Raw genomic sequence first — 25,288 nt, forward strand, 5'->3', positions numbered from 1 at the left:
TCTGACCTACACTATTCCATTTTCATCCATATGTCTATCCAATGACCACTTAAATGCCCTTAAAGTTGGCGAGTCTACTACTGTTGCAGGCAGGGCGTTCCACGCCCTTACTACTCTCTGAGTAAAGAAATTACCTCTAACATCTGTCCTATATCTATCACCCCTCAACTTAAAGCTATGTCCCCCCGTGTTTGCCATCACCATCCGAGGAAAAAGACTCTCACTATCCACCCTATCTAACCCTCTGATTATCTTATATGTCTCTATTAAGTCACCTCTCCTCCTCCTTCTCTCTAACGAAAACAACCTCAAGTTCCTCAACCTTTCCTCGTTAGACCTTCCCTCCATACCAGGCAACATCCTAGTAAATCTCCTCTGCACCCTTTCCATAGCTTCCACATCCTTCCTAGAACTGCACGCAATACTCCAGGTGCGGTCTCACCGGAGTTTTGTACAGTTTTGTGCATGACCTCGTGGCTCCGAAACTCGATCCCCCTACTAATAAAAGCTAACACACCATATGCCTTCTTAACAGCCCTATTAACCTGGGTAGCAACTTTCAGGGATTTATGTATCTGGACACCAAGATCTCTCTGTTCATCTACACTACCAAGAATCTTCCCATTAGCCCAGTACTCTGCATTTCTGTTACTCCTTCCAAAGTGAATCACCTCACACTTTTCCGCATTAAACTCCATTTGCCATCTCTCAGCCCAGCTCTGCAGCCTATCTATGTCCCTCTGTACCCTACAACATCCTTCGGCACTATCCACAACTCCACCGACCTTAGTGTCATCCGCAAATTTACTAACCCACCCTTCTACACCCTCTTCCAGGTCATTTATAAAAATGACAAACAGCAGTGGCCCCAAAACTGATCCTTGCGGTACACCACTAGTAACTAAACTCCAGGATGAACATTTACCATCAACCACCACCCTCTGTCTTCTTTCAGCTAGCCAATTTCTGATCCAAAGCTCTAAATCACCTTCAACCCCATACTTCCGTATTTTCTGCAATAGCCTACCGTGGGGAACCTTATCAAACGCCTTACTGAAATCCATATACACCACATCCACTGCTTTACCTTCATCCACTTGTTTGGTCACCTTCTCGAAAAACTCAAAAAGGTTTGTGAGGCACGACCTACCCTTCACAAAACCGTGCTGACTATCGCTAATGAACTTATTCTTTTCAAGATGATTATAAATCCTGTCTCTTATAACCTTTTCCAACATTTTACCCACAACTGAAGTAAGGCTCACAGGTCTATAATTACCAGGGCTGTCTCTACTCCCCTTCTTGAACAAGGGGACAACATTTGCTATCCTCCAGTCTTCCGGCACTATTCCTGTCGACAATGACGACATAAAGATCAAGGACAAAGGCTCTGCAATCTCCTCCCTGGCTTCCCAGAGAATCCTAGGATAAATCCCATCTGGCCCAGGGGACTTATCTATTTTCACACTTTCCAAAATTGCTAACACCTCCTCCTTGTGAACCTCAATCCCATCTAGCCTAGTAGTCTGAATCTCAGTATTCTCCTCGACAACATTTTCTTTCTCTACTGTAAATACTGATGAAAAATATTCATTTAACGCTTCCCCTATCTCCCCTGATTCCACACACAACTTCCCACTACTATCCTTGATTGGCCCTAATCTAACTCTAGTCATTCTTTTATTCCTGATATACCTATAGAAAGCCTTAGGGTTTTCCTTGATCCTATCCGCCAATGACTTCTCGTGTCCTCTCCTTGCTCTTCTTAGCTCTCCCTTTAGATCCTTCCTGGCTAGCTTGTAACTCTCAAGCGCCCTAACTGAGCCTTCACGTCTCATCCTAACATAAGCCTTCTTCTTCCTCTTGACAAGCGCTTCAACTTCTTTAGTAAACCACGGCTCCCTCGCTCGACAACTTCCTCCCTGCCTGACAGGTACATACTTATCAAGGACACGCAGTAGCTGCTCCTTGAATAAGCTCCACATTTTGATTGTGCCCATCCCCTGTAGTTTCCTTCCCCATCCTACGCATCCTAAATCTTGCCTAATCGCATCATAATTTCCTTTCCCCCAGCTATAATTCTTGCCCTGCGGTATATACCTGTCCCTGCCCATCGCTAAGGTAAACCTAACCGAATTGTGATCACTATCACCAAAGTGCTCACCTACATCTAAATCTAACACCTGGCCGGGTTCAATACCCAGTACCAAATCCAATGTGGCATCGCCCCTGGTTGGCCTGTCTACATACTGTGTCAGAAAACCCTCCTGCACACACTGGACAAAAACTGACCCATCTAAAGTACTCGAACTATAGTATTTCCAGTCAATATTTGGAAAGTTAAAGTCCCCCATAACAACTACCCTGTTACTCTCGCTCCTGTCGAGAATCATCTTCGCTATCCTTTCCTCTACATCTCTGGAACTATTCGGAGGTCTGTAGAAGACTCCCAACAGGGTGACCTCTCCTCTCCTGTTTCTAACCTCGGCCCATACTACCTCAGTAGACGAGTCCTCAAACGTCCTTTCTGCCGCTGTAATACTCTCCTTGATTAACAATGCCACACCCCCCCCTCTTTTACCATCTTCTCTGTTCTTACTGAAACATCTAAATCCCGGAACCTGCAACATCCATTCCTGCCCGTGCTCTACCCATGTCTCCGAAATGGCCACTACATCGAGATCCCAGGTACCAACCCATGCTGCAAGCTCACCCACCTTATTCCGGATGCTCCTGGCGTTGAAGTAGACGTAAGTGGATTTTTAAGAGCATTTGAATTGCTGTCAGGATGGCACAAGTGTGTCCATGAACATGGGCATAAAGATTAATACCATTACACAGTCGGTGCACTCTGACAGTGTATGCTCAGCTATAAATTCTCTGTGCAATTCATTGTATTACATTTTATTATCTTCTATTATCACCAGCAATCTTTTCTACCCAAAAGTGATGCATATGTACCCTGCTATTTTTTTATATTTTGCTTCATGGATGCAAAGAGGGGTAATCATGTGGACCAGATCAATAGTTTCCTTTTACTTTGGAAGATTGTGAGTGAGTCGCACATCTGGCTGTCTTTAAAGAGTATTTTCTTCCTGATAGCTGGAGGGAGGTATGTCTATTTCTCCTTGGAAGTCTTTGCTTCACATTGTTTGTTTTCCCTGATAATTTTTGTCTGGTGCTCAGTCTGGGAATCATAAAAAAGTTTGTATTTGATCTATGTTAGTGTAAATTGTCTGCTCTCCATCCTTACCAGTGTAGAGGGGGGAGTATATCTGCATTCTCCACTGACCTTGGGAAGCTTACACACTGATCTGTAAGATCAAGGTCAGGGCTGGATCGTCAGCTGCAGTGTCATGAATAATCAGAGCTACAGTACCACTTTACAGCCTATAAGAAAATTGATCAGCATAATCCATTTTAGTGAACTGGAAATAACATTATTTATAATAATGTAGTGCAGAACACCCCTGAAGCCTCAGTTGAGAAATGCCATATCAAACTGGGCCATCCAAAAGATAAAGGTTTCAGGTTTGATTCCCAGATCAAACCTGAGATTTGCAAATTTAGCTGGTCTCTTGTGGGATATAGATAGTAAGTACTGCTGTAGTTAGCCTCATCACCCATAGACTAAGAAGGGTAAAAACTGGCAGGGTTCTTGCTCCTGATAGTTACCTAGTGACCCTTATTGGAAGATGGACGTACCTGCCATGTGACAGTATGGTCCATAAAGTTTACTGCATGAACTCATACTGCTATAATGGTTATTTCAGTGAGAGATTCTAGTGTCCATGGGACATAATTGGTACCTTTAAGAGAAGAGCAGAGAAAATAAAGGGAAACCAAATCAAATAAAATAAGGGTTTTTGAAGAATCTTCTGACTGATATGTGTTGTAAAACCTGTTCAAGTGGAATTGACAAGCGTTCAACAATAAGGTCACACTATAACAGAGCCGATTCATTTCCCATTCATTAATTTAAATATCTGGAAATATCACACTGTCAAGTCATGACATTTTCCCCAGCATAATTTTCCTCGAAGCATTCAGCATAGGCATGGTAGCCATGGCTCAGTTGGTACCACTCTCACCTCTGAATCAGAAGGTTGTGGGTTTTAGTCCCCGTCCAGTACTTGAATCTACAGTGCAGCACTGAGGAGGTGCTGCCTTTTCGATGAGACATTAACCAAGGGCTCCATTTGCCTCCTCAGGTGGATGTAAAAGATCCCATGGCACTGTTATGAAGAAGAGCAGAGGAATTATCCCCAGTGTCCTGGCCAATATTTATCCCTCACTTAGCATCACAATGAATAGATTACCTGGTCACTATCACATTGCTGTTTGTGGGAGTTTGATGTGCACAAATTAGCAGCCACGTTTCCCATTTTGCAATAGTGACTACGGGCTGAATTTTCTTTCGGGTGGTGAAGTCCTGCTGACCCACTTCAGCTGGTGGTGGGGTCCTGGGGCGACACATTGCCGCCACCGGCCAATTAAGGAGAGAGGGTGCCTCAATGGTGGGGCGCCCTCGCAGACAGGTGAGTTGGGTTGGGGGACACTAGGGCCTTGCAGACTGCCATGGTGATTGCCATTGCTGCCATGGGGTCCCTTCACGTGCCATGGAATGGACCGTGCCATACCACCTATCCTTCGTGGTAAAGTTTCTGTGGAAAACACCTTTGACCACCAATCCATCGGGCAGTGGTCTGCACGGAATGTCCTCAAGGCCCTAAGGGAAAAGGAGATGGTGGATCCTGTCAGATGGTTCCCTGAGCAGACTGCCAAAGTCATTTGGCAGAATGCCTCATCACCAGTACTTTCAAACAAGCACCAAGACATAGCTTGGCTGGTGGTGAGAAGGGCCCTCCCAGTCAGATCCTTCCTGCACGCCTGGAGTCTCATCCCCTCCACATGCTGCCCTCAAGGTGGCTGTGGTGGGGAAGAGACACTTGCCCACCTCCTTCTGGAATGTGTCTTTGCAAAGCAGGTGTGGAAAGAGATGCAGTGGTTTTTGTCAAGGTTCATCCCAAGCAGCTCTGTAACACAGGAGTCTGTGCTCTGCGGACTGTTCCCAGGGACGCACACCGAGATAAACATCAACTGCTGCTGGAGGGTCATCAATTCAGTAAAAGATGCTCTTTGGTCTGCCTGAACCTTGCTGGTCTTCCAGCGCAAAGAGTTGTCCATGACCAAGTGTTGCAGACTCGCACATTCCAAGGTCCAGGACTACATGCTGAGGGCCGCACTAAAGCTTGGCAGCCACTGCAAAGACTCAATGGGGAAAGACCACAGTGTAAGGTCCTCCCATCAAAGTGGACTGAGGAGCTGGACCCATGGGAAACCCCTGGGTCTGTATACACCAAATATGGGTTTGCTGTAAAATGTACATGGCATGTAAAATGGAATGGAAGGGTTGTGGCAACTCACTCCTGTATTGAAGAAAACTGATTTCCTTTGCACTTTTTGGAATGTCAACCTGGTGCTGTTTTGAACTGTTTTGTAATGCATTTTTACAGATTTTTATTAATAAAATATATTTTTGAAGAAAAAAAATGTGCCATGGAGTGTCCATAAAGGAGGGCCCTCCCGCCCCCATCCCAGAATCTGCTGGGAGGTAGTCAGAATTTACCTGGTGGTCTCACCAATTGGCGGTGGACCCTCCTGATGTGGGAAAAATGCCAGCAGGAGCAGGAAGTGGCCCTTAATTGGCCACTTGGGTGGCTCAATTGGCCGCCACATTTCCCTCCGCTGGCAATGTGGCATTGCCGCAGGAAGTCTCCCCTTCTGACCCCTTACCCCAGCATATTGCTAGCCCTCCAGCCTTCTGACCCATCTCCAATGGGCTGAGAAAATTCAGTCGTACAATTCAAAAGTACTTCATTGGATATAAACTGCTTTGAGATGTCTGGTGGTTGTGAAAGGCACTATATAAATGCAAGTTTTTCCTTTTCTTTCTTTCAAGTGATTATTTACACACAAGCACAATGAAAGATCAAACTGCCCCAGATGTTCTTAATGACACCTACCCCTTTTGAGGCTAATTTGGATGGCCCCTGAAAACGGTTGTGGGGACCACGATGTGTGATTAACCCACTTCCATTCAATGTGTTGCAGGCAGCAACCCAGCTTCATGCTGCCTGCTGATTATCATGCATGGCAAGCGCTAACCATGCAGTTCATTGGCTGCACGCATCAGCAGGAGGTCCAAAATCGTAACTTCCTAGAATTACTTAAAGCTAGAATTACACAGCTTAAAAGGACGATGCAGTGCGGCTGCAGCAGATGCTGGCAGCGGTTCAGGAACAGAATCTGACCTGGGTAACAGTGAATAATAGTAAAAACAATAACTTGTATTTATATAGTTTGTTATCATAATAAAACATCTCAAGGTGCTTCACAGGAGCATTATAAAACAAAATATGACATCAGGCCACATAAGGAGATACTAAGACAGATGACCAAAAGCTTGGTCAAAGAGATAGGGTTTAAGGCGTGTCTAAAAGAAAGAAAGAGAGGTAGAGGGAGAGAAAGGTTTAGGGAGGGAATTCCAGAGTTTAGGGCCTGGGCAGCTGAATTAAAATCAAGGATTCTGAGGCCAGAATTGGAGGAGCATTGGTATCGGAGGGTTGTCGGACTGGAGGAGATTGCAGAGATAGGGAGGGGTGAGGCCATGGAGGGATTTGAAAACAAGGATAAGAATTTTAAAATTGAGGCGCTGCTTAACCGAGAGCCAATGTAGATCAGTAAGCACAGGGGTGATTGATGAACAGGATTTGGTTTGAGATAGGACAGGGGCAGCACAGTTTTGGATGACCTCAAGTTTACGGAGGGTGATGTATTGGTATAATATGCTAATAATGTAAAGTCTTGATGACATCATGATGTAAATGAACACTTCCTTGTACTGGCCATATTTGGTGTCCGTCTTCTCTGTTTGTGCCACCCATATATATCACAGAAAATGGTGACGAGGATAAGATAAAAGTCTGTCAATATGGGCAGCAAACAGTAACAGGGACTGCAGTGAACAAAATTAGCCAGCTTCAGATGACCTACCTCTCAGATGGCAGAGATGTTGGCTGGTTTGTGGAAATCAGAGTCTCAAACTGTCTTTGCGGTGTTCCGACTGACCGCTCAAGACAAAGCCCCCAATCAAAATATATGATTCTGATTGCAGTGAGAGAAACGCACTGTCAATTCAGTCCCATCCCTCCACAGATCACCTAATGTCTCACTTTAAACTTTCAAAATTAAAGAAAACAGCCAAATTGGTTCATCTATTAATCCCTGAATGAGGTGAACCAAACCAGGTGTCTTTAGATCAACAAATTAACTGTTTATTAGAAAAACTAAACTCTTAAACACTACTAAAATAAAAACAAGATTTTAAAAAAGTAACAAAATCCTTGCAGATTTACGCTCCTGCCAAGGTGGAATCTTCCAATGTGGAACTGTCCAAGGTTGCTTGAAGACCTCGCAGCCGTCCGATGGGAAAAAAAGGTTCTTCAACAGTAGGACAGTCAGTAGTCTAGTTCAGCAGTTGAAGTGATGCTCTTCTTTTCTAGCAATGAACACAGCAATTACAGTTCAATAGTTAAAGTTATTTTCTTTTAAGAAATTAATCTGGCTTGACTTTTCAGAATTATGAGAGTATAATAAATAGGGTTTAAACAGACAGAGGGAGGGCTCTCCTATTTTCCTTCAGTATATGCTGGCAGACAGTCTGTGTGTCTGTGTTTGTTTAAAGCCAGTTTTGCAGCTAGTTTCAAAAATTAATCTCAACATTGTATATCGTATTCTCGGTCTCTGAATGGCTGTTACCAGGTAACCAAATGCACTTTGGCTCACAGTCCCTGGAGTTTGTTGCCTTAAAGCAGTATGGATCATTTGCTGACTTAAAGACACACCGCATGCTTTCCGAAATTAAAAAAAACCAGGATCATAATAGCGGTTGACTGAAATGCCACAGGGTCTTCGTGTGCATTGGTTTCAAAGTGTTCATTTGGGTAAGAATATTTTCAACTACCAACTAGACTTGTTTTAGGTATCACAGTTACAGACAGCCGCAGTAAAGTGTTCAGTGAGTCACTATGAATTTGCAAACAGATCAATATGGCTGCATCGGAAGGTGAGGAACATATGAGAGGTTTCGAGAACCATTCAGTTTGTATATTGAAAGAATGGACATGGTTTTCAGAGGTAATAAGATTTTTGAATGCAAAGGTGATAGTGAAGGTGTCAAGACTCAGAATAAGGCAATTCTTGAAAGCAAGACAGCAATTTTACTCATGAAAATTGGCCCGGAAGTGTATAGCACTGTAACAAATCCTTTTTCAAAATTATTTCACGGGATGTGGGCATCGCTGGCTAGGCCAGCATTTACTGCCCATCCCTAATTGCCCTTGAGAAGGTGGTGGTGAGCCATCTTCTTGAACTGCTGTAATCCATGTGCTGTAGGTACAGCCACAGCGCTGTTAGGAAGGGAGTTCCAGGACTTTGACCGAGCGACAGTGAAGGAACAGCGATATAGTTCCAAGTCAGGATGGTGTGTGGCTTGCTCCCAACAAGGCAAAAGATGTTCAAAATAATTATCACCAAGCTGGAGGAACATTTCAACCCTAAGCCACTAGAAATAGCAAAAAGCTAAAATTTTGGGACCAAAAATCTGAAAAGTAGTGAAACAGTTGGTAAGTATATTGTGGCAATGAAGAATTTTCACTACATTGCAACTTTGGTACATTTTTAGACCATGCATTACGAAACAAATTTGTGTGTAGATTGGACGAAAGAATCCAACTGAAGTTATTAAACACACAAAATCTTACATTTGAGCTAGCGTGTAAGATTGCTTTTCCTATAGCGATGGCATCAAGGAATACTTGGGAATTTCGTCCTATGTCAGTGACTTGTACAACTTTTGTCCAGACCTAGAAGGCTTCCACCAAGCCTAAAGTGGAGAGACCTAGTCAGAAGAGTGCTGGTGATAATGGTTTAGTGTCTTGATATCACTGTTAGGGCAACCACACGGCACAAGCACGTCAGTACAGAAATGCCAAGTGCATGAATTGCCAAAAGCAAGGCCATATTGTAACTGTTTGCCAAACGAAGGCCAAAGCAGGAAAGGGAATCATCCCAGTGGTAATGGAAAAAAAATGACATCACAAGGGTAGAGTTCACAATCTTGAAGTGAATCCACAGTGCCTAAGCGGAGAGGAGCATTTATGCCACTAGCAATCAGTCAAATGACACAGAGTTTTATACAAAGGTGTTGGTAAATTAGCAGTACATGATCACGTGCATCTTTACATCTGCAGATTGCTCCATTATCAGTAACGATATGTACAAGAGCAAATTCAGTGATGTATCTCTAACTGAACGCACAGTTCAGTTGAAAACCTACTCTGGCGGGGTGTTAGAAACTTGGGAAAAACGGTGTGCAGTATCTGGTATAAGGGCAAGTCCTTCAAGTTACCCATTGTTAAAGTGAGATGCGTCAACAAACCAACATTAATGGGCAAACACTGGCTTCGTAAGCTGAAGTTAGACAGGAAGCATGTTTTCCAAGTTGATACGACCAAGAAGCTTGACCAGCTATTGAATAGTTATAGGAATATTTTGGAGGACAGCTATGAAGGTATAATCAGTATGAAAGCACACACTCGAATGAGGCCTGATACAAAACCAGTATACTGCTCTCAAAACCCAGGCTGAAGAGGAACTAAAGAAGCTAGAGAGCAATGGTGTGCAAGTGAAAACTGATCACAGTGATTGTGCAACCCCAATGGTTGTAATGCCCAAGTCAGACAAAATGGTAAGACTGTGCGGAGACTACAAAGTCACAATCAATCAGGGTAGTGACTGATGAGCAGTATCCACTACTGACTTCTCACGATTTGTATGCGGATCTAAGCTATTCACCAAGTTGGATTTGTCCCATGCTTATGCACAGCTCAATGTGAATCAAGAGAGTCAACAGTATCTCACAATACGGGGTTAATCCTCTGAAGAAGGAATTTTCCTCCACACAAGATCAGGGGGCAGGTTGTTCAACCTTGCCCGTCTAAGAGCGAAGTCCAAAGTACGGAAAGTCCTCATCAGAGAACTCCTCTTTGCTGACGATGCTGCTTTAACATCTCACACTGAAGAATGCCTGCAGAGTCTCATCGACAGGTTTGCGTCTGCCTGCAATGAATTTGGCCTAACCATCAGCCTCAAGAAAACGAACATCATGGGGCAGGATGTCAGAAATGCTCCATCCATCAATATTGGCGACCACGCTCTGGAAGTGGTTCAAGAATTCACCTACCTAGGCTCAACTATCACCAGTAACCTGTCTCTAGATGCAGAAATCAACAAGCGCATGGGTAAGGCTTCCACTGCTATGTTCAGACTGGCCAAGAGAGTGTGGGAAAATGGCGCACTGACACGGAACACAAAAGTCCGAGTGTATCAGGCCTGTGTCCTCAGTACCTTGCTCTACGGCAGCGAGGCCTGGACAATGTATGCCAGCCAAGAGCGACGTCTCAATTCATTCCATCTTCGCTGCCTTCGGAGAATACTTGGCATCAGGTGGCAGGACTATATCTCCAACACAGAAGTCCTTGAAGCGGCCAACACCCCCAGCTTATACACACTACTGAGTCAGCGGCGCTTGAGATGGCTTGGCCATGTGAGCCGCATGGAAGATGGCAGGATCCCCAAAGACACATTGTACAGCGAGCTCGCCACTGGTATCAGACCCACCGGCCGTCCATGTCTCCGTTATAAAGACGTCTGCAAACGCGACATGAAATCGTGTGACATTGATCACAAGTCGTGGGAGTCAGTTGCCAGCATTCGCCAGAGCTGGCGGGCAGCCATAAAGACAGGGCTAAATTGTGGCGAGTCGAAGAGACTTAGTAGTTGGCAGGAAAAAAGACAGAGGCGCAAGGGGAGAGCCAACTGTGCAACAGCCCCAACAAACAAATTTCTCTGCAGCACCTGTGGAAGAGCCTGTCACTCCAGAATTGGCCTGTATAGCCACTCCAGGCGCTGCTTCACAAACCACTGACCACCTCCAGGCGCGTATCCATTGTCTCTCGAGATAAGGAGGCCCAAAGAAGACCCCTACATGAACCTGCCCTATGGTGTGAAGTCTTCTCCAAAAATCTTCCAAGCTATAATGGATAAGATTTTGCAAGGAGTACCACATTGTTTGTGCAATCAGGATGATATATTAATCACGACCACAATAGAGGAAGAGAACCTTCAAGTGTTGGATGAAGTGTTAAAAAGGCTCAATGATTATAATGTGAAGTTGAAAAAGAGCAAGTGTGCTTTCAGGCAATCTGAGGTAGTATACCTTGGCTTCAAGATCAATGATAAAGGACTACAGCCAGTGAAAGAGAAAATAGAGGCTTAGATACTGCCCCAAAGCCAAAAGATGTGTGTGAGCTTTGATCTTTCTTAGGCATGGTTCAATATTACTTGCAATTTCTGCCCTAACTTACAACAGTGTTAGCTCCACTACATGAGTTGAAGCAAGATGTGAAATGAGAAAGGCCGAAAGCACAACAAGATGCTTATGATGCCTGTAAGAGAAGCTTGAACAGTGATGCACTACTTGTTCATTATGACATAAATTGTGATCTGAAGCTAGAATGTGATGCTTCGAGCAATGGAATTGGAGCAGTGATCAGTCATGTCATGGATGATGGTCCAGAGAAGCCCATAGCATTTGCATCACATGCCCTGACTATGATCGAATGCAGCTATGCGTAGATAGAAAAGGAAACATTTGGAATCTTCTTTGGAATCAAAAAGTTTCACCAGTTTTTGTTGAGTAGAAACTTCAGACTAGTTACAGATCATAAACGCCTGGTAGTATTCTGGGTCCAAAGTTCGCAGTACTAACAATGGCAGCATTAATGATGCAGCAGTAGACAGTATGACACCAACATCAAATATTGCAGTTCTGAAGAGAATGCTATCACTGATGCACTGAAACCTTTCTGGATGGTTACAGCTGTGGCTCAGCTGGTAGCACTCTTACTTCAGAGTTATAAAGTTCTGGGTTCAAGTCTCACTCCAGGACAGAAGTTTAAGGCTGATACTCCAGTGCAGTACTGAGGGAGCTCTGCACTGTTGGAGGTGTAGTCTTTTGGATGAGACGTTAAACTGAGGCCCCATGTGTTTGCTTGGGTGGATGTAGAAGATCCTATAATTGCTATCTTGAAGAGGAACAGAGGAGTCATCCCTGGGGTCGTGGCCAATATTAATCCCTCAATCAACATCACAAAAACAAATTATTTGGTCATTATCACATTGCTTTTTGTGGGTGTTTGCTGTGCACAAATTGGCTGCCATGTTTCTTGCATTACAACAGTGACTACACTTCAAAAAGTACTTCACTGGCTGTAAAGTACATTGAGATATCCAGTGGTTGTGAAAGGTGCTATATAAATGCAAGTCTTCTTATCTTTTCACTATCACGTTTGCTGCATGAGGACTCAGAAGTAGGCTGTGAAGATACAAGCTTCACAATAGGAGTAGTAGATGAAGACTTTCCAATCACTGCAATGGAAATTGCAACTGAAACTCAAACTCTCTTTAACACTAGAGTCGTTCAGTGAACAGACATTGAAAAGATGAACTGAATTTGACCAGTGTACAGACGAGAAACTGAAGCCATTACAATGAGTTGTTATGTGAACAAGGGTGCATTAAGTGGGGCATAGAATGGTAATATTGAGGTCTGCAATAATCCTCTCTGTCAGAGAACTACATACTGAACACAGGAATAGTCATTATGAAATCTGTAGCTAGAAGTTTTGTTTATTGGTCTGGTCTAGACAGTGGCCTAAAACTATTGGTTAGTAAATGTGCTGTCTGCCAAAACTGTAGAAATAAACTGTCTAAAACTGCTTTTCAATCTTGGTCACAGTCGACCAAACGACTTCAAAGAGTCCATGTGGATCATATAATCCCGGCAAGGATACCAAAATATAAGCATGATCTGTTTGATCACAAGCTCATGCCAGAGTTTGAACCAGTTCAGACTTAAGTGTCTAAATTACCAACTTCTGAGAAAGAAACAAGATCTTCAAGCACTGAACTAAAACCAAACAGTCCTAAACCTGACTCAATAACAAAATCTTAAGGAGATCAGAAAGACTTCTTAAACCTGCTATTAAACTTGATTTGTAAATATAGTTCATTGTAGAGAAAAATACTTTTCTTTTGATAGGGGAAGCAGTGTAATGCATTTGTATAATATGCTAATATAATGTGATGATGTCATGATGTAAATAAACACTTGAACTGGCCATGTTTGGTGTCCACTTTGTCTGTTAGTGCCCCCAAATGTATCACACTGAGCGTAGAATTTGGGAGGCCAGCAATAAGAATAAAAATAATAGTAACAAAGGGTTTCAGCAGCAGAAGAGCTGAGGCAGGGCAGAGTTGGGCGATGGTACAGAGGTGGAAATAGGCGGTCGAAGTGATGGCGTGGATATGTAGTTGAAAGCTCATCTCGGGGTTGAATATGATACTGAGGTTGTGAGCAGTCTGGTTCAGTCTCAGACAATTGCTAGGGAGAGGGATGGAGTTGGTGGCAAGGGAGTGGAGTTTGTGGAAGGAACTGAAGATAATGGCAACAGTCAACCCAATACTTAATTGCAGGAATCTCTGCTCATCCAATACTGGATGTCAGACAAGCAGTCTGATAATATAGAGACTGTGGCGGGCACAACATGGGAGACAGCAGGCTCCACTGTTTTCGGATGCAGCACTGGAGGTCTTGGTTGAGGAGGTGGAAATGGAGAGAAATGTCCCGTATCCATAGGGGACTAGGAGGTCCTACAGACACACACTCAAAAGGCAGTGGGGACAAGTAGTTCTGGAGATCAATGCCAGGACTCTAGCCCCAAGGATGCAATGAGACAAGAAGTTCAATGATCAAGTTTAGTGGTCAAGGTCAGTGAATGTATGTATCTTCAAATGTCTCATCCTACCATCTGCACCATTAGCCTTAGCCTCTCCTCAAATCACCACCTTCCCATCAGTCACCTATTAACAATCTCTATCAGTTAGGACTCATACCTGACATTCATAGCTGCACCTCACCCTCACACACTTGGCAATGCTGCAAGCCTCATACCTACATCTCACAGCTTGCACACACTGCCAGATGGTCAACCATGATGGCCACATCAGCCAGAGTGCAACACACTCACTGACACGCTTCCCTCCCTCTTGTAGAACAATCTGGTGCACAACTGGAGGTAACAGGAACTAACTAGAGGGTGCAGGGGGCTACATGTCCTCACCTCCATTGAGTTGGCAGCTCTCACCATTATTGGAATGACCGTTGTTGAGGGTGGTGGCCAGCAACAGGGCTGAAACCATTATGTTGACGGTATCTGCATACCTACGCCTCCTTGTCACATCCCAATTTTTATTTTATTTTATTTTATTTAGAGATACAGCACTGAAACAGGCCCTTCGGCCCACCGAGTCTGTGCCGACCAACAACCACCCATTTATACTAACCCTACAGTAATCCCATATTCCCTATCACCTCCCTACACTAGGGGCAATTTACAACGGCCAATTTACCTATCACCTGCAAGTCTTTGGATGTGGGAGGAAACCGGAGCACCCGGCGAAAACCCACGCGGTCATAGGGAGAATTTGCAAACTCCGCACAGGCAGTACCCAGAATCGAACCTGGGTCCCTGGAGCTGTGAGGCTGCGGTGCTAACCACTGCACCACTGTGCCGCCCAATTACCCATCATCCTGTAATCTCTTCTAATTTACAAGATGAAAATTATGTAAATATTCACCTCTTGCATTCACCCCTGCCCTTCAACACAACCTTACCCTTTGTTTTTTATCTTTGAGATACCCATGAACTGTAACCTGGCCAGACAGTGGAGGAAGACTAAAAGAGTGATGATGGAGATGATTTCATACACATAGTCACCAGCTCTGATATTGACACTGCAAGTGGATTAGAGGCAGGATCTGCATGTGGTGTGACACTGGACACCAGGCACCCGCACAAGAGCACTGCCTCCAGACCAGGAGGCAAAAATAGCGCAGGTGCCAGCTTGTCAGAGGGGAAGGTCGCACATGAATTCTACTGCAGAAAACTGAAAAGAGGACTTCAATGAAGCAGGCTACAGAAGAAGACCGATCAGCAATGCTTGGTGCATTGGAAACCTGTGTCAAAGAGCATGGAGGAGCTGCAGCACTTGGCACAGGACTTTGCACAGAGCGTAAAGCACATCCTCTCCAGCGTGGAAATGGTGGCCAACTCCACAAACATACTTCTGCACTCAGCCATGACGCAGCATCTGATGGCCAATGTCTCAGCTTCCAATGCCACACAAGCCACTTGCACCAAATGTTTGAGTGCTGTAGTGGAAACTCAGACTTCCATCATATGAGTTCAAGCTCAGACTGCTCTCAGGCAATCTCATCATGGCTGTGGATACCAGTATTCAAAGGGACTTGTAGGATGTCACAGCAATCCAGCAATCTGTCCTCCAGCAGATTACTAGGATTGCTGAGCTGCTGCCCCAGTGGCAGTAGCTCCATGGAATATAAACCTGCTGTCCTCTCTCAGAATGACAGCATTTGTGCTCTCAGCCCTGCGATATAGCTAGTGCCTTTGCTGTTGCCTGTCATCCAGCCATCCAACACTGCTGCCACCTATGCCAAGATGGTGTAATCCAAAGCAGGCCTTCTGGGCTGACAGCTGCCCGAGGTTGTCCTCCAAATCCATCTGCAGTCACCCCCACTGAAAGTCTGCAACCTTCCACCGACCATGCTGCAGTCACTGGAGTAGTACTGCATAGGAGCACTGGGACAGACGAAGAGACAAGGAAGACAGACAATAAGGGAATGCACAAAGGTGATTAATTTAATCGTGAATACAATATGGCATGATTTCATTTATGAATTTTTATTGGAATGTTTAATTTTTATTGGCCTTTATCTTTGTATTATGAACACAGTGTATTCAACGACAGGGAGAAGGTAAGGCGTGTGGGACTGCAGATGAATAGAGAATTGGGGTTGTGGTTGTTGGTATCACATTCAGATTTTTTCTTCACGGACAGCCTGCTCAGATCGGGGCTGTCTAGATTCCAGCTTCCCCTCCTCTTCCTCTTCTTCCTCTGTTTTTTTTAACTCTTTCATGGGATGTGAACATCAGTGGCAAAGCCAGTATTTGTTCCCCATCCCTAATTGCTCTGAAGAAGGTGCTCATGTTCCTTCTCCTCAGCTGCTCATCTGATAGCTGGTGGCAAGAGCTGTCACAACATAATGGCAATATTGTGCAGCATGCAACAGGCCTCCACTAATCTTGTGACCCGCTCAGAGTACTGCATGGATGCTCCAGAGTAATCCAGGCAGCAGAAGCATTAGCTGGAATTTTTCCAGCCCCTTGGCAATGGGCTGGGAAACGGGAAGGCTGGCAAAATGACACGGGAAGGCCTCGGGGGCTTGCCCAAAGTCTTCTCACCACCCTGCCATTTTGCCAGCAGTGGGATAGCAGGCAGATGTGCCACCCACCAGGAGCCCAATTGAGCCATGTAAGTGGCTAATTAAGGGCCTCTTCCTGCCTCCACGCATTTTGCCAGAAGCCGAGGGCCCACCACCACATGGGGAGAACACCAAGTGCAATCTAAAAGCCTCCCAATGAGCTCCAGGGACAGTGGGGGGGAAGGTACTCCTTTTTGGGTGCTCCATGGCCCACGGACGGGCCCCCCAGCGGCAATGGCTGACCCTGCAGCAATAACACAACCTGCCTTCAGCAACCCCCACCCCGCCTCCTCCCAAATCACTGGGGGCTGCCTGCCTGACCAGCATCCCCAGACCCAATTTACCTGTCTTCAAGGATGCACGGCATCGATGTACTTTCAGCCTGTAGGTGCAGCCTCAAGATTGGCACTCTGGGTCGGCAGTGCTGACAGCAGCCACCAGGAAGATGCCTCTCTGGGTCCCACCGCCAGCCTAAGGGGTGGCTGCCCCTGTCTTTCAGCCCTGGCAACCTCCGCTGTCCCATCAAAATTCAGCCCATTGTTTTAGCAGATCAATGGTCTGCTCTATCACATTCCTCGGTGCAGCATGGCTCTCATTATATCCATGCTGCCCTTGTGTGTGTGGGTTGTGCTACAGAGTTATCAACCATGTCACCCCTTGATAGCCCTTGTTGCCCAGTAGCCACCCTTTTTGGTTTGGTGGGCGCTGAAATGCAGTTAACACAGTGAACTAACTGCTGCACCATGATGACTGTCAGGGTATTGGACATTGACCTGCATGATTTGCTGTGCATAAAATGATAGAAATCATAGAAGTTTACAGCACAGAAGGTCGCCATTCGGCCAATCATGTCTGCGCCAGTCGACAAGTTGCCGTCCAGCCTCATCCCACTTTCTAGCTCTTGGTCCGTAGCTTTGTAGGTTATGATGACACACCAGCTGGAAGTTGAGTCAGTGTTATCTTTTTCGGTTCCGGTGCATGATAAAGTTGACACAGTATCTGCAAAGCACCAGTCAATGGCACCCTAAAATACTAGCAAACCCACATGCTCACTCCACCTGCTTGTCTCTGGCAAGAGAGAATAAAATATAGTCAGCTCTGTTTGAATAGAGAACCTCAGTGACCTCCTCTCTGCAACAGTAGATGGAAAATGTGAGATATTTCAAATATCTCTGCAGCTTCAGCCTAGAAGGATCAAGACACATGAAAGTTCATCACCACAGTGATTCACAGCCATTGGAAATGCAGTTTTTGCCCTGCTCTGAGGTTGCAGCTGTGGTTGCAGCAGTTGGCTGATTTTAATGAGGACATCTTTATTGAAGCATAGATGTCTCACACATTGTTCCGCACTAAGGTTCAGGTGGAAAAATTGCTTCTTGAACGCCCTGGATGTATATTGTGTACTGCTGAAAGCCTCCTCCACTTCTTCCTTCTCTTCTTCCTCCTCCTCCTCTTCATCTTCTTCCTCTTCTTCCTCCTCCTCTTCCTCTTCCTCTTTTTCTTCCTCCTCCTCTTCTTCCTTGTCCTGCTCTGTGTGGCCTTTGCTCATTCTCTCAGTCATGTTTGATTTCAAGGCCTACTAGTGCACACAAGTCTGTAGCAGCTGGTTTGTGCAGAGGACTTGAAGGCAACAAAAGTCCATCAACGCCTACCACATCAATCCCTGTAGATGTTTGCAACTTGAAACAATAGTGGAGCAGATCAAACACTTCTGGAATTGTACAAACAGACAGAAGAAATAAACCAGCAACTAACTCGTAAGTAGTTGATAATCCATTTGAATAGCACTGGTGGTGTTACTTTCTGGGGGACAGGGTGGCGTAGTGGTAATGTTGCTGGAGTAGTAATCCAGAGACCCAGGCTAATGCCCTGGGGACTGGGTTCAAATCCCACCATGGCAGCTGGTGGAATTTAAATTCAATTGATAAATAAAATAAATAATAAATGTAAATCTGAAGCTATCAGCAATTATCATAAAAACCCATCTGGTTCACTAATATTCTTTAGGAAAGGAAATCTGCTGTCCTTACCTGGTCTGGCCTACATGTGACTCCAGCAATGTGGTTGACTCTTAATTGCCCTCTGAAATGGCCTAGCAAGCCACTCAGTTCAAGGGTAATTAGGGATGGGCAACAAATGCTGGCCTGCCAGCGATGCCCACAACTCATGAAAGAATAAAAAAATTTCTGCGGAACATGTGTTCAACTGTACAAGGTTAAGAGGGGGTGTAGGCCGGATATTAGAGCTCCTAAATGGCAGCATTGGTGTCAAATCAATGTTGAATACTGATCTATCAGCTTTGCATGCTGGTGGACACCAGCAGCGCTTGTGCTAACATCTTCACCAAGGTGGCATTCGGCAACATTCACACATTCACCTCAGAAGCATGCACATGCATAACAAATGCCATTTTGGTCACCAAACAGCACCTGTGTTACTGACCCCAAATTCATGCCCCAGGCTCTAAACCTATATTGTAGCATTCCAGTTATTTTTCTATTTGTGACAAAGGTGCTAACCCATTTATCTCGAATGGGTTAATGCCTAGGCTATAATAGCGAGAGGAATTTCAGAACAATGTTTGGTGTTTGTACCTATTATCCCATAGTATAATTTCAAAGGCTCTGCTACTTCCCAGTGCCAGTTTATTCATGAAACTTTAGCCAAGTTTCAGAGCATATATATTCCAGTATTTTCTTTAAAGAGACAGCATAATGGATGATGTGTGCTTGGAGATGCGTCCAGTACATCTAGAAGAGGAAAATTCGAAAGGTTAGAATAAGTTGCTGATTAACAGAGCTCACATTGTACTTTTAATAGTAAGAGTGAGCTAACAAATATAATGTGTGAAAGTGTGAAATTGTCCACTTTGGCAGGAAGAGTAAAAAAGAAGCATATTATCTAAATGGTGAGAGATTACAGAGCTCTGAGATGCAGAGGGATCTGGGTGTCCTAGTGCATGAATTGCAAAAGGTTAGTATGCAGGTACAGCACGTAGTTAGGAAAGTTAATAGAATGTTATCGCTTATTGTGAGGGGAATTGAATACAAAAGTAGGGAGGCTAAGCTTCAGCTATACAGGGCGTTGGTGAGACCACATCTGGAGTTCTGTGTACAGTACTGGTCTCCTTATTTAAGGAAGGATGTAAATGCGTTGGAGGCAGTACAGAGAAGGTTTACTACACTAATACCTGGAATGGGCAGGCTGCCTTACGAGGAAAGATTGGACAGGCTCGGCTTGTATCCACTGGAATTTAAAAGAGTAAGAGGCGACTTGATTGAAACATATAAGATCCTGAGGGGTCTTCACAGAGTGGATGTGGAAAGGATGTTTCCCCTTGTGGGAGAATCTCGAACTAGGGGTCACTGTTTAAAAATAAGTGGTCATCCATTTAAGACAGAGATGAGGAGAAATGTTTTCTCTCAGAGGGTCATGAGTCTTTGGAATTCTCTTCCTCAAAAGGCAGTGGAAGCAGAGTCTTTGAATATTTGTAAGGCAGAGGTAGATAGATTCTTGGTAAGCAAGTGGGTGGAAGGTTATCAGGGGTAGGTGGAAGTGTGGAGTAATCAGTTCAGCCACGAACTTATTGAATGGCGGAGCAGGTTTGAAGGGCCAAGTGGCCTACTCCTGCTTCTAATTCGTATGTTTACATGTTCATATTTGGGATACCAGGATGAGAAGGAAGAGATGCAAAAATGTCACCCTGAACTTATTGGTGGTATGTGTCCTCTACTGCCCCATCTCTGACATTCTCTATGGTCTTTTGCCCCAGGATTAGTCCTTGTATGAGTAAGAGGTTCAAAGTTTGGAGGTTCACTATCTCTTGCAGCTTTGTCTTTCCTATTGTGGGCTGTGTTTTTCTTGAATGGGAATTGTCATAAGTTGTATGACATGCAGCAAAAGCCAAGTGTCAGCAAGCAGCCCTTAATGGATACGATGACAAATGCATGCACCAAGCAATTTCAATCCATAAGGGGTCTTTTGTTGGAGTGAATGTATGAAAGGCTGTTAATGAAAGAACATTACCAGATAAAGGCAGTGGGCAATGATAGTAAGCAATTCAAACACTTTAACATGGTGTGAGTTGCTGTATGATCGCTTTAATAGTGGTGTCCCTTTAAGAACTCAGTAAAGTAACTGCAAAGCTAACTGCATACAATGGGTCACCCATCCCTTGCCGCGGCACACTATCAATGCAATGCAGCTATGGCAAGTCGGCATGGAAACCACAAATATTCTACCTGGTAGACACAAGCAGACCAGCAGTGGCAGGACTACCAGCGTGTAAGGACCTCAACATTGTCACTATCCACAAGGTCACCAAGTCACCCATTACAGCAAAAGGGACCAAGGGTACCCGCATTGAGTCAGTCCAGGACCTACAACAAATGTACCCAGACAGGTTCAATGCCATAGGAGATTTCAAAGACGATGCCCCCTGCATCTCAGAGAGGATTCTCTCCCTGTGTCCAGCTCCCTGATGTCTGAGATTGAGTCACAGGTCTTCCAGGATCTCAGTGGTTCTGGTTTGGAGAGCATCAGCCCCTTCTCAGAGATGCCACACCAAGGGAATGAAAATCCAAATTCAGATGGTGAAAGTTGTTTGTCAACAAGCAGTGTTTCTTTGCGCTTCAGTGACTCAGAAGAAGAGATTGTCATTGTAACCATTGAGAAGCAAAGGCTGGCAGTGGGAGAATTGCTAAGGGGAAATCTCCAAGGACCGGAACCCACTCGCAGACTCTGGCCAGCATCAAACGGTACAGTCTGGAAATCCAGCAACAACACAACTATGCCGTGCCATCGCCTCTGCTCTCTAGGGAACCAAATGAGCCAACGTGGACAAGTACCTCCATGAGGCCAAGTACTCCTCCCCCAACAAGTCCTCAACCTTGAGCCTCAGGCTTTCAGATGCAGAGGATAAGGAGAGGTGAAGGACACACAGTGTCCTGGAGAGGCAGAGGAGGAATGAGTTGAAGCATTGTCTGTTGGCTCTTCGAGATGAGGTGCTGGAACTTTCCAAGAATGACAAGGCCTCAAACGTGGTCATCCTAAGAAAAGCAAAAGAGTATCTTAGTAGGCCGAAGGCAGAGCAACAGAAACTGAAGTCAGAGAGGGAAAAACTTCAGGAAAAACAGCAACAGCTTAAATGCAAATTCTCCGAAATGCAGGGGACACTACTTGAGAAACAAGGGAGAATGAAGATGGTGTATGACCGACATGCAGTGAAGGAACAACAGGACAACAACCAACACATTCACAATAAAAACAAGAAATGCTGGAACCACTCAGCAGGCACAGCCAAGGGTGAAATCCACGTCTCCAGAAGGTTATACTGTAACAAGATTTGGAAGAGTTGTCAAACCACCAAAATGATATATGGACTCTTAAGCTTCTTCACATGTACATCTCACAATCCCTATCGTTATACTTGTAAATTCTATAATCTCGATCCCCGTATAACTAATTTTGATATTGTCTAATTTTATGTGGTTTTACTTGCAGCGTATGAGACTTAACTTTGGAAAGAAAGGTGATGCTGTATGATTACTTTCAGAGTGATGTCCCTTTAAGAACTCAGTATGCTGATGAGCTAAGTACCAGGTTGTAGTCATGTGACTAGAAGCCATAGTCACTCTGCACAGCAACACCCTGGACAAAGGTTCTATATATTGTTTGCTCTGTCTTGTATGTACTAGTTTAGCTGTTAATAAACCTTATTGAGATCTTCAAGGAACTGGAATTCATGTACCTCATTGTGTTGCTTAAGATAACCGAAGAAACTCATGATAGGTGGTTGTCATTGTAAGGCACAATGAAAAGTGTAGTTGATTCATTGTAATTTATCTGCCTTAGTGAGGTCATTAAACTTTTTTTCTGACATGGCATTGCTATTCATGGGGTGATTGCATTTCAGCTAATTGCCCTGGCCATCTCCCTCCATTGCCCTCTGCTGCACTCATTAAAGTCCTGTGCCTTTTTGTCCAAACAGAGCCTCCTTGCTCTGTCACATTTTTTTCAGTAATGCTTCCATGGCTGTATAGCAGAACCTAGGGATTCTTTGCCCTGCGGCAGACCTAGCATGTGTACTTGGAATGTGAATTTGGTCTTCTGCTGCAAGTCTATGTTAAGGGATGCTGGGCTCTTTAACTTTTGTAGACCTTTGAATTCTGAAATCAATGGAATGAAAATTCTACAATAGGCAAGCAATCCTTACCACCAGGTTACACATCAGGCCGTGAAGTTGAAAATGACCCCCTTGTTCTTAGCCATTTTACTGATACTTTTGAAATCTCCTACCACCAATCTCATGAAGCGTAGCAAGTTGAAATTGGAAGTGAAATTGGTCTTTGGCGGTAACACATATCAAGTGTTAAAGGTTGTAGTGCTATCTCTAAAGCATTTTCTAAATGCTGAACTGCTTGCAACACAACATGTAAAGGTAGTATCAACCATGTGTGACTATGCCTCAAGACCTTTGTCTTTGAGCTTTGATCCTTTAACTCTCATTAAACCTCCAATCATGTTTTTAAAGGTAATGGATTGGCAGCTTTCATTTGTAGTGAGCACCAGACACATTCTGGCTTCTGCAATAAAATCCTCTTATAATAAACCACAATTTCTCTGCTGTCAGAATCAACATGTTCTTGTCAGGAGGAGCTTTATCAGTGCACCAGTGTTGGCAAAGCAGAATAAAGGTGGAAAATCTGCTCTATAAAGGACAGTTTCAGTATCAATGGTGCCACATTTGATGACTTAAAATTAGTAATGATGAATAAACGGCATAAAAACGGAAATGATGGAAAGACACAGCAGGTCTAACAGCATCTGTGGAGAGAGAAATAGAGTTAACCTTTCAGGTCTGTGACCTGAGTATTGGCACTCCAAACAAGCAAGAAGCAGGCAACTTAAAAAAAGATATTCCCTGAGTAGAGCTACCAGCCTGAGACCCGTTGCTCATTTATAAATGCGGCATTAATAGTTGTGTCTTGCTTGCAAGGGTCTCAGCCTGGAGAAATGCCTATGAACAATAGCTCCAGTCTTCACACCCTACCAGACAAGACAAGGCTGTAGCAAGCTGACTGAGGACCTTGACTGAGGAGACTCAGGCTAAGAAAATTAGCAGTTATGGACTTGTACCACTTGATGCATGAGGATCTTTTTAGAAAAGAGCAGATAAATATTTGAAGAAGAGGAAGTTACAGGACTATATGTAAAAAGCAAGGCAGTAGAATTGGTATTGGATGCCCAAGCAAAGAGTCAGCATGGGTGCAATGAACTGAATGGTCTCCTTCTGGCCTATAAGCATTTATGGTTCTACCTGTATCTAAAGTCAGCAAGAACAATATGCTGTCGTTCTTGAAATCAAGGTTACCATGTCACAACACTTCTATGCCACCAGTAGCTGTCAGACATCCACAGGAGATGTCACTGGAATCAGCTACTATGCAGAGAACTTCTACACCGTCATGCAACTGTTTGCCTCTAGTAGGAAGCACATTGTACCATACATTACAGATTGTACCACCAGCAGGGGCAAAGGTAGCACTGCTTTCATGAGCTGGGCATTATTGACAGCCATATGCGCAACTGCTTGTAATCCTAAGTAATTCATGAAGGACTTCTACACTCTCTCAACATGGAGATGGCTTGTAACCACCAGCTCAAAGTAATACCTGTCAACAAACAACAAAGAGGTAGAATGCACTGTTCATTAATGGTAAAGATAGTTAAAATGTTGGAAAAAGAAAGTGAGGTGGAATGATAGCAATTCAGGGACAAGGAATACCACATCCAATACCACATTCTCAAGGACAATTAAGGATGTGCAACAAATTCTGGCCTTGCCAGGGATGCTCACATCCCATGAAAGAATTTTTAAAAAGGAACATATCTGTTCAACCTCTGTGCACATATAATGAAGCTCACTGCACATATATTGAACTTGTGCCAGAACTGCTGTGCTCATTGAGCAAGACAACAGTCTGTTCGAATAGCATTTTCAAGGCTTGGATTACACATGGGTTGGCATTGCCATATGCCTCTCTGAAATTTGTTTATTTTAAAACTAATTTCAGTAAAATATTTGACATGGCTTGCAATGTAAAAAAAAGCAAGGAACTTGTTGAGTTTTCTGATTTGGAGTTCACTTTTCTCTGGTTAGAGTACAACAGCATTCAAGTATTTGGTTGTTACAAATGCGAGGATACAAGAGTAACTTTTTTGGCATCTTATCATTTTGTAGCAGTTCAAATAGTCTACAGAGAATACCAGCACTGAAGCTTCTGCAGTTCTCTCCTGGGAAGTCTAATTGCTTGCAATTGTCCCTTGTATGCCCAAGTACAGATGTTGAGCTATTCTCTGAACCACGATTGCTGGGAGATTCATTAAGCTTCATTGGTGTGCAAGTTTTTATTAATGCCCCCAAGTTACTGCCAGCAACAAATTTGTGAGTCACCTGTTTTAACAATTGCTTTCAGTTGCATTTTGCTGGCTCAGATACTGCAAATAAGTAAACAAGTAATGCAATTAGTTAAGAAAAAAGACTCTCATTATTTTGAAGTGAATAATCAACCACGATTGTTTAGAGATCAGTGCAACTCAATTATAGAAAATGTTGCAGATAAAGATTGGTTTGTATTTTTTTCTGCTGGATGTTGCTGTAAACTTTACGTAGAATTACATAGAATATACAGCACAAAAATGAAACAGGCCATTCAGCCCAACTAGTCCATTTATGCTCCAATTGAGCCTGCTCCCATC

This window comes from Heterodontus francisci, chromosome 1, assembly GCF_036365525.1.
Source record: "Heterodontus francisci isolate sHetFra1 chromosome 1, sHetFra1.hap1, whole genome shotgun sequence".
Classification (NCBI taxonomy): Eukaryota; Metazoa; Chordata; class Chondrichthyes; order Heterodontiformes; family Heterodontidae; genus Heterodontus; species Heterodontus francisci.